This window comes from Nematolebias whitei, chromosome 16 (genome assembly GCF_014905685.2).
Source record: "Nematolebias whitei isolate Nwh7 chromosome 16, NemWhi1, whole genome shotgun sequence".
Lineage (NCBI taxonomy): Eukaryota > Metazoa > Chordata > Actinopteri > Cyprinodontiformes > Rivulidae > Nematolebias > Nematolebias whitei.
Genome location: NC_056513.1, coordinates 3,902,675 through 3,912,975, shown reverse-complemented (window position 1 = coordinate 3,912,975; position 10,301 = coordinate 3,902,675). Strand labels below are relative to the sequence as shown.

General features: G+C 43.6%; 1 protein-coding gene across 1 annotated transcript in view; it reads left to right on the top strand.

Moving 5' to 3' along the window:
- The window catches only part of LOC119423029 (ribosomal protein S6 kinase beta-2-like), a 39,372-nt gene that overhangs the window by 5,484 nt on the left and 23,587 nt on the right, over window positions 1-10,301 (top strand). The gene's annotated exons all lie outside the window — the stretch shown is intronic.

Genomic DNA, 10,301 nt, shown 5'->3' with positions numbered 1-10,301 from the left:
TATATATATGAAATTCAAACATATTTTCTTAATTGTATAATATTGAGACACTGTTCTGTGTATTTCTGCACCTCCCAGTGTTTCTCTGTTCCTTGTGTTTCTGCTCCTATGCACACCTGATTCAAATCCCATCACTCAAGGTGTGTCCACTTTGTCTCATTAGCCTCTGGTATTTAATCCATGAGTTTTCACTCCCCTGGTATCCAGGGATTAAGTATCACTATCCGTTCACGGTGTCATGACCTGTGTCTGCTCTGGTTCCCTCTCCTCCTGGTTGAAGGAAGTTTCGTTGCCCCGTCAGCACTTTTGTTTTTGCTTAAAATAAATAATTATAAATTTTTACCCGAGTCTTCCTGCACTTGTTTCGACACATTACAAGCAGATCATGTCAGTTATAGTTTAAACATTTTGTGTGTTTACTATCCTCCATTTTCATAAAGAGTTTAAGGTTTGCAAATCACTGCATTTCATTTTTACTTACATTTTACACAACCGCCATTGTATTCACAGTCGGGGTTTTAATTCATTTACAGACCCATCAAATGATGCATAGTAAATAGAAAACGTTTGCATTAATTACGCTTTCTATAGGCAGCTCCTCGGCTCGATCATGTTCCGTTTCATTACACAGAAGACCTCAGAAAAAAAGAAAAGCTGTATATACTCGGCAAGGTTTGAGTTTGACTCGCAGCCATTTGCTGCATAAATACATTTCAAGGACACTGATTCCTGCTCGCGCTCATTTTAACAAGTAAACCCAAGTGATCAATACTTTTAATAAAAGCAATGGCTGACGTGGCTCAGCCTATAATGCACCACGATGCTTATTAGCCTCTTTCAACTGATTGGTTTGGTTTCAGAGGAACAGAGGTACAGTCGCCTTTCACTCCGTCTCCTGCAACAAGCTGCACGTTTGAACTGACCTGAAACTTCAACTCAGTCTGATTAATCAGTCACTGGTTGAAGAATACACAAGCTGCAAACGAGCGAAACGTGAGGATAGAATTTCAGCACAAAAATACAAATAAACAACTTTTGAGCGTTAATGCTGTTGCACTAAAAACTATTTTAAAATTGTAATAAATATGCATCAGCTGAGGCTGCTAACTACTAATAATTTTGAATAATGGTGTACATTAGTCCCTCGCTACTTCATGGTTCATTTATCGTGGACTCACTCTATCGCGGTTTTTCAAAATAAAACTGGACATGACACACAATTGGCTGATTGATGGATGAGCCGCACGATGGGCATGGAATTTTTTTTTTAAATAAATTATTTTAAACTATTTAGCACCTGCTGCGCATTTGGGCAGCCCAGAGCTGCAGAAAAAGATTATTTCTACACCTTTGTGCAGCCCATACTGCAGGATAAACTTCCTGCTGCAGCTGATCAGCTGTTCACCATGCAGAGCGGAGAAGTGGGCGTGGCCAAGAGTGCTTACAGGTGGCAAAGAGCAGAGGAGGCAGGGAGCCGAAATCATGACATTCTGTGGTCTTCAGGATACGGATCCCCATGATAAATGAGGGACTGCTGTAATTTCAACCTCAACAGTTCCGCATGAACACAAAAGAAGTACTTTTAAAAACCAGGAGCCGGTCCACAGCTTGGCTGTCTGACACTGATGTTCTGATGCAAGCTTCCAACTCGAGTCTGTATTTTCTTTGACCCACTGTTTCGCAGATTGTTTTGGTGTGGAGAAACTTCTGCGCGCTGATGTCCGAAGAAGTTGCTGAGTGAGTCACGTGACCATCTCCAACCCGTCTGTGCTGCTTCATAAATTGGACTTTGATGCATACGCTTGAACAGGTTTGTCGCACATAAATGCGTCATATAGTGATATATTTACCTGGATGATTGAGCATACTTACTCTTTTTCTGTTTAACCATTTTGGCCAGGTTGCCCTTGGGCTGGTTCAGAGAGTAGTAAGTGGCCATTTTGCCTAAAATTTGATTGTTGTTAGAGTTGCATTCAGGCTTTAAAAAATCGGAGCCAGCCTGGCACTAACCCGTAGGCATTTTTTCCAAGCCCGACCCAACCAGACTAATTAATTGTAATTACAGGCCCGACCCCCCCCCCCCCCCAAAAAAAGACAACTTTTTGTTTTAAATTAAGCTTTTACTGTTTTTGTATGCAAATCAGTTTGACATGATAGTTTTAAAAACATATTTCAAAGAAAAGAAGATCTAAGATTTATTTTAATTAAGTCACCAAATGGATATCCATCCATCCATCCATTATCTTTACCTGCTTCTTCCATTTTGGGTCATGGGGGTCGCTGGTGCCCACGTCCAGCAATCACTGTACGAGAGGCAGGGGACACCCTGGACAGGTCCATCACAGGGACACATAGAGACAAACAACCATTCACTCTCTCACTCACACCTAGGGACAATTTAGAGTTACCAATCAGCCTAACATGCATGTTCCTGATCTGTGGGAGGAAACCGGAGTACACGGAGAAAACCCACACATGCACGGAGAGAACATGCAAACTCCAACCAGAAAGGACCCTGGACCGGGATTTGAACCGGGGACCTGCTCACTGAGAGGCAGCAGCTCTACCAGTTGTGCCACCGTGCTGCCCCAAATGGATATTAACATACAAAACAAATAGCCTAAAAAATCAAATCTAAAGATGAAGATTGTCTTTTTTTTAACTTATATTCTACTGGCCGGTCAGCGGAGTGATGAGCGGGCTGATGATCCCGTTGTCCATCTGAAGCTTAAGTCTTTTTTTTTAACCTCTTTCAACCGGCATGTCGTACCTGAGCATGCACCTGACCTGACACACATCAGCAGGTTTCACTGTGCTGGCTTTGTAAACTGAGTTATCCTGTTTTATGCTTTTGTTTAATAATTTACAGCTCCATTATGTCGCTTGTTGTGGGTCAATTGCAAATGCTCAGATGTTTGATCAAAGGGCGGGCGGGGCCACATGCGCAATTGTTGCGCAATGCGCCAGCGCTACTCTCTCTTTTCACAGTCCGATTAACTTCTGCACTGTTTCTTTCACATCCTCAACATATAAACTTCCTGCCTCCTCCTCAACAAGGAGATTAACACAATTTTATTTTAAAACTTTTTTTGTGTGCATTCTTATTTAGTTTTCTTTGTGCTTTATGAATCACAAAACCATATCAAAAGCCAGAGACCGACCTGGCCTACCCATCAAGCACATAATATTGGCCCGACCCGGCCCAAATTTCAGGTCGGGTCAGGCTGGGCTGGGGGCTCGGGCTATAAATCCCAGCTCTAATTGTTATGCACTGATGATAGATTATTTTAGACTGATGGTCCTCCATTTTGCAAGTGTAAAGCCACGCTGCCAGGGAACTCAACATCAGACTGGTTTGAAATACGTCAATAAGGCGCTATTTAACACGACACATCTGGTTGGCAGGCCTCAGACTGATGAAGTCTTTCGGATGAATGACAACATTTCTTCCAAAAAAGAAACTGTCCAGATGACACGATTGAATTTTTTGTGATTTATATAGTGAGCCAAAATAATGCACAATGTGAGTCTGCTATTGTAGGCGTGTATTTGTTGGTATTATCATCACTGTGTTTGTTTTCAGACTAAACTTGGACTTGGTTCTGACGACATTGTTCAGTGTGACAGTTTGTTTTTTGTTCCTTTTATCACCAAGTGTTTGACAGAAGCTCAGCAACGCTCAGTTTGTCAGGATCTGTGTTTGGTTCTGCTTAAAACGCCTTCTGCAGGAGACACAAGCATCTCCAGTCATATCTGACAAAATTAAAACAATAAACGTTTAGCTTGTGCTCGTTTCATATTTTGACTCCGGATCTGAAAAGCCTCACTTGTGGACGGAAAACCATCATTTCTTTGGCGAAGCTCTAAAGTTCTGTGAACACACCAGCGCACATCTCTGTTCTCTGAGGGGATGAGTCACGTGAAAGTCTTTACACACCGTGCGTGGCTATGGATCATAAAACAGAAGACACATATATCCGATGTGTGTGCACAGATGGCAAATCCATGGGACTGAACTACAAATCCCAGAGCACAGTTTCCAACCGACAGACACAAATTATGGCTCTTTATGTTTTCAGTCGCTGAGCAGAGGTGAGTTCTAGCGCTCAGTTGTCCAACGTGTGAGGCAAACTGCAAAAACAGAATCAGAACAGAATCGTAGCTCTTACAGAAAGCTGCAACAATGAGAGAGGTGAAACGTTCAAAGGAGAGAGGAGGAAACAAATCCAGTTTGGTTCTAACAAATAAAAACGATAATAATAATAAAAATTCACGTCTGTTGTCAAAATTCGTGCTCAGTAATACAACAAAGTTCAGTCAGGTCATTTGGACAGTTTGTTTTTTGTTGAGACGTTTTGTCCTTCATCCAAAGGACTTCATCAGTCTGAGGAGCAACAACAAACAGTCTCACAAGCAGCACACTCCCATAGTGGCCCAACCAGTTTGATGGTGATAAGATGACTTCTGGGGCCCGCCCTCTCCCCATCTACTCCTCTGAGGCAGTCATACACAAAGTGGTTCAACAAAAAAAACAAAAACACCCAGTTGACGTGACCTAACTTTTTGGGATTTTTTACCTGGATTATTGAGCATGAACTTTGATGTTTTGAACCACTTTGGGCTATGGCTGCCTGAGAGGAGTAGACGGGGGAGAGGGCGGGCCTCAGAAACCATCTCATCATCAGCAAACTGACTGGCCCACTATGTGGCTGTGCTATTTGTGGGACTAAGTTTGTGGTGGCTCCTCGGACTGATGAAGTCCTTTGGATGAAGGACGAAACGTATCAAAAAAACATCCAGATGATCTGACTGAACTTTGTTGGGTTAAGTTTGCTATGAATTAATAACAATACTAATCTGAAAAATTCACAATGGATTTCAAACTTTGTGAAGTTCCAACATCCATCAACTTTCTACTCCAACAATCATTAAAGGTTTTTATTTTGAAACAACTCTTTGATGAACAAACGGCAGAGAGAATCTGTGGTAACCACGGTAACATGGTCTGTCCCTCCCTGAAAACTCCACTAATCTGACTTAAAATAGAAAAACAAAAAACAGAATGCAAATGTCAATCAATTTCTGCATTAAAAATAAAAACGTGCACAGAAACATTTGCTCAACCGTCCGTTGTTTTAATAAATGCTGTGTGATCGTGTTGGAGATGTGATGAGTTAAAAAAGAGTCGGAGCTTCCAGTTTTAAAGGAAAAGCTCTGAGTTCATACACGGTGGAAGTCAATGAGAGCTTGAGCACTCGGGCAGGATTTGACAGAGAGTCATAAATCTTACAGCAGAGAGACACTGAAGAAAATAAAACACTAAAAGTTTAGGATGGATAAACTCTAAAAGAAGTGTTGATTTTAGAAAACAAGTTTGCAGGACTTTTCAAAGGCTCAGAAGTGAAGTGTGACATCATCACAGTTTGAGTTGAATTCATCCATAACAACTATCAAACAGCGATTGTGCTCAATGGGATTAACTTGTCTAAATAAAGGTTGAATGAATATGGTGGCAGCCATCTTGGATTTTGATGTGGCAACCCAATATTTTTTTTCTATAGAGGCTACTCATGCTAAATGCAGCCACACACCAAAATGGAAGTGGGTACCTCACTTCTTTTCAAGTTGTCATGCTCACAACATGACAAATGGTTAGGACCAGACGGAGTTATTTGGTTCATGGTTTTTTAGCCCACATGAAGCCAGAGAAGAGGTGGCATGTCTTGAAACATCAGGAATGTGACCCAACCATGCAGAGCACACATTAATTATGTTTGTTTGATACCAGTCTGCAGAATTTTACCTTGGAGCCACATGATTTAGGCCCCAGCCTCCACCTGAAACACACTTCCTTTCACCGAAAGTCCTTGACTCTGTCTTTCAGTTTTTTCCTGTTTTATGCTTCTTGTAAAAAGAACGTGAGGACAAGTCAGTTAGTGGCAGAAAATAAATGATGGATCACTTTTCTACATCACCTCCAGTTTGTGTTGCTTCTGTGTGATAACACCGTGAAGGGATTGCTCTTTGAGTTTTTTGTACTCGTCCTCCTGCGAGTCTCACAGGCAGCGGTGGATTATTCCTGATATCAACGCAGGCTGAGGGGAAAAGCAGAACGTAGCTGCAGGTTGTGCTTAAGTTGGAGGAACTGTCTCGTAATTGAAGCCAAAGGGCAGTGAAAGGGGAGCAGCTTTAGCCAGGAGGGAGTCAAGCATTCACAAGAGGTGGATAAATGTCAGTGGTAAACACGCTGGAAGGGCTAAAGGTCTCAAAGCTTCCTGCTGTCAGTGCCAGCCCCCCTTTAGGTGCAAATGGAAGGCAAGAAGCCGGAGAAAACTTAAAGCTTCAGTTCATCCATGAAAACTGTTTTAGTTTTGTTCTTTTTGAGCTATCCTGCCATAAACAAGGTCTGTTTTTTTTGTATAAGTAGTCCATCCATCCATCATCTGGTTCTGGACTCAGTTCTTGGGGGGAAGAATCTGGATCAGGGAGGTCCAGACCTCTCTCCCCACAGCCAACTTTTCCAGTTCTTCTTAAAGAACTCCAAGACGTTCCCAGACCAGGTGAGAGATGTAGTCTCTCCAGCGTGTCCTGGGTCTTCTCCAAGATCTCCTTCCAGTCGGACATGCCAGGAACGCCTCCTTAGGGAGGCGGCCAAGGTTCATCCTTACCAGATGCCTGAACCTTCTCACCTGTCTCCTCTGTACGTAGAGGAGCAGTGGTTCTGCTCCGAGTCTCTCCCAGATTACTGAACTTATTATCTTATCTCTAAGCGAGAGTCCAGCTACACTGCAGAGGAATCTCATTTGGACCTCATGGATCCAGGATCTTGTTTTTGAAGTCTCTACCATAGCTCATGACCATAGGTGAGAGTAATAATGTAGACCAACCGGTAAACATACAGCTTCTGCTCACATCTCAGCTCCATCTTCACCACAATGGAACGTCTCCGATTCCACAATACTGCAGAAGCTGCACAGATCGGTTTGTAGATCTCACGTTCCACTCATTCCTCACTCGTGAACAAATCCCAGAGATACTTTAACTCCTCCACTTGAGGCAGAACCTCACCTTCAACCTGGAGGACAGTCCAGACTTTTATGACTCAAGATCAAGGCCTCAGATTTGGAGGTGCTGATCTTCATCTCAGCTGCTTTCTTAAATGCTCAGTAAGACCTCCATCATTAGTTGCAGCCTGACAGGCAGTCCCCAGATAATCCTCTGTGCCCCGGAGGGAAAGTGTGTGTGTGTGGGGGGGGGGTTCTGTCAGGACAGGGCAATGTAGGTGTGCTCAGAAAAAAATAACCTGATCTCAGCTGAGATGTAGGAACATTTTTCTGCAATTCTTAGACATTGCTTTTAAGAAGTTTAAGGAAAACTTAAACTTCTGTTGTGCACATTGGTTTATTTTTGTGACAGTGGTTTCTACTGCACTGTAGACTCAAACAAGTCTCTATGTGTAATACACATTTAATGTTTTCTACATGTACTACTTACAAACCCATGTGCTTATTTTTGTTTACATTTATATGCATTGCATTATATTCATATAAATATCAGTGCTATGTGTTGTCATCAATGTATGTTCCCATCTGCACTTAAACCCTAAAGCCACTGAACCAAACCCCCTCTACCCCCTGGCTGCACCAAGAAACTTTGTTCCTAAAAGTTTGGATCAGAATCTGTGATGGCGGGCAGTCCTGGAGTCTGACTCTCACCCTGAACGGGTCTGACTTACTGCCGGCAATGCAGAGGAGGACTGTAAAATACTGGGTCTTTGAAGGTAAAGGTCCTCAACCAGTACCTGTCCACAGAACCTTTGGAACAGGGCCACACAGAAATATTAAACGTTTTTCTTTAAAAAAAAAATGTTTTTTGAATATTTCAAATTCATTGATTTGCAGCCGCAGGATGTTTTATTTCGAAAGGGCGCCAGCCTGCATTTGACAGTCACAGTCTGTGCCTCAGGAATCTGATGTTGCAAACAAATTTACAGATAAGTGCATCAGAAAAAAAACAACAACCTCTGCAACGTTTGATTGTTTATGTTGAGAGGAAAACTTCAGGTAGCTGATTTTCTTTCGCCAGATTAAATTTTGAAGGCAGAAACCCTCCCACAGACTGAATACATATAAATTAGGTTATTTGGTAACTGTTTGTCCCTTGGTGTGAGCGAGCGTGTCTTGCTTGTCCTTATGTGTCTCTATGATGGACTTGTAACCCATTGTCCCATGCCTCCTGCACAATGAATGCTGGGGATAAACACAACTACTGGTTGACCAAACATGGAAAAAGTGGGTACTTTTAAGCAATATAAAAACTAGAATGCATAGTTTCCTCAAATGATCGAGGTGGCTGGTTTACATATACAGTAATCCCTCACTACTTTGCGGTTTTTCAACATAAGATTGTACACGACACACGATTGTAGACTTTAATTTAACTCACGAGATTGGGACGGTACAGGATTAAAAAGTTAACCAAAAAAACACTTAGGACAGGTGCCACCATTTTGTAGTTTTCTTTCACTAAGCCTACAGTCTAATGTCAGTCAAGAGAACTACACTACCCAAAAGCCAACAGTGCTTCCGCCTGCTGCTTTCTGCCAAATGGGGGGAAAGTTTTGCAACACAAAGTCAGAAATAAGGATCTTTCTATGAAGCTCACAGAACTGGCAGGAAAGTCGCAAATAATCCTGAAGCTTCTTGAAGCTCAATTATCCACGCGCACGTCAACCTGGACGGGGCGGTGGGCTCTGTCACTGCAGGGTAGTTCTGCAGAACTGGAACCGAGCCAGACTGGAACTGAGCTGCTGGTCTGCAGAGCTGGTGAGTAAAATTTTGCAGCACTTATACAGTACATATACAGTACACTCTTAAACCTATGTAATTTTAACAACATATACGTACGTTGTTAAAATTACATAGGTTTAAGAGTTCATCAACCTTCCAGAACATTTTAGAGTTGCGCCGCTCGGGGTGGTTGCATGGTGGAGTAGATCTGTTATATTCATTCTGAGATATTGCTTTTGGAAAGTTTAATTCCTCTTTTTCTGGATGCAAGTCACTATTTTTGGATGATTACTTCCTCTAGTATTGGATGCTGTGTAGCTGGAAGGACTTGTGAAACTTTTTAACTTTTGGACATTTGTTATGATGCGTAACCATAACAACAAGGTGTTTTATTACAACCAGGAGCGGCTGATTAACATCTCGTAAGCTCAAATAATATCTTAACTACAGCCACAAATCTCAACTGAGTTGAAAACGAGGCTCCGTGGTGTCTAGTGTGCTATGTGTTTTGAGAGATGTCCGAATGAGGGGTGGGTGTAGTATTTCTTCTGGGGTGGGGATGGGGTGGATGTCCTTAGGGGCGGCCCGGGACTGTGCATGGCTGGCTGGCTGGCCCCTTTCCTGTGGTGGGGGCTCGCTCCCGGTGCTTCCTGGCACTGTCGGCGGTTGGGCGGGCGCTCTTGGCCGGGTCGTCCTGGTGGGGTTTGGCTCCATCTGGTAGCGGGCTGACTGCGGTCTGTGGGGGTCCTGGTGGCCCTCGGGTGTGTAGGCTGCTGGTGCGGCTTATGGCGGCCCTCGGGGCTCTGTCCCTCTCTGGTCTGGAGCTCAGCGGGCCTGGCGGTCGGTCCAGATGGAGAGGTGTCTTGGCCTCAATCCCTGGGTGGACCTTGGGGGGCTGGGGGGGGGGGGGGGGGTTGGGTCAGTGGGGGAGCTGACTCCCTGTGGGAGCATTTGCTCTCACAGTTATTTCTCCCCATCCCTCACCATGCACCTCCACCCTCTTCATTTCAATTCCACACATTTAGGGTTGTTTGGGCTCGGGTGTGCTGCAACAATTTTACATCTTTGTTGACCATAGCCACCTGGGACTCAATTTTATTGTACACCTTAGACATTCATTCATAACATCCTCATGACATTCATATATAGGAATTTGAAGTGGGCACATGGCTATGGGTGGTGGGATGACTTTACTCTCACCCCCTGTGCCTGTGCTCACTTACAACGGTTACATTTAGACACTAGGGTTTGGATAGAGTTGGGGTGGAGGGGAAACTGGCACCTTGCCAGCCTTTGCTCCTTCTTCTTTCCTTTTTAATGGCACTCTACAACAACACACATCAACAGCACATCTAGGGGTGGGGGTGTATGTGTCGGGGTCTTATTTTTATTTATTTATTTATTTATTTTTTCTCCTCTTCCTACCTACCTAGTTCCCTGACTGCCATTCCGGGGGTGGGGTCCGGGAGAAGGGCAGGCCGTCGGGTGTTGACCAGGACTATGTGGGGGTTC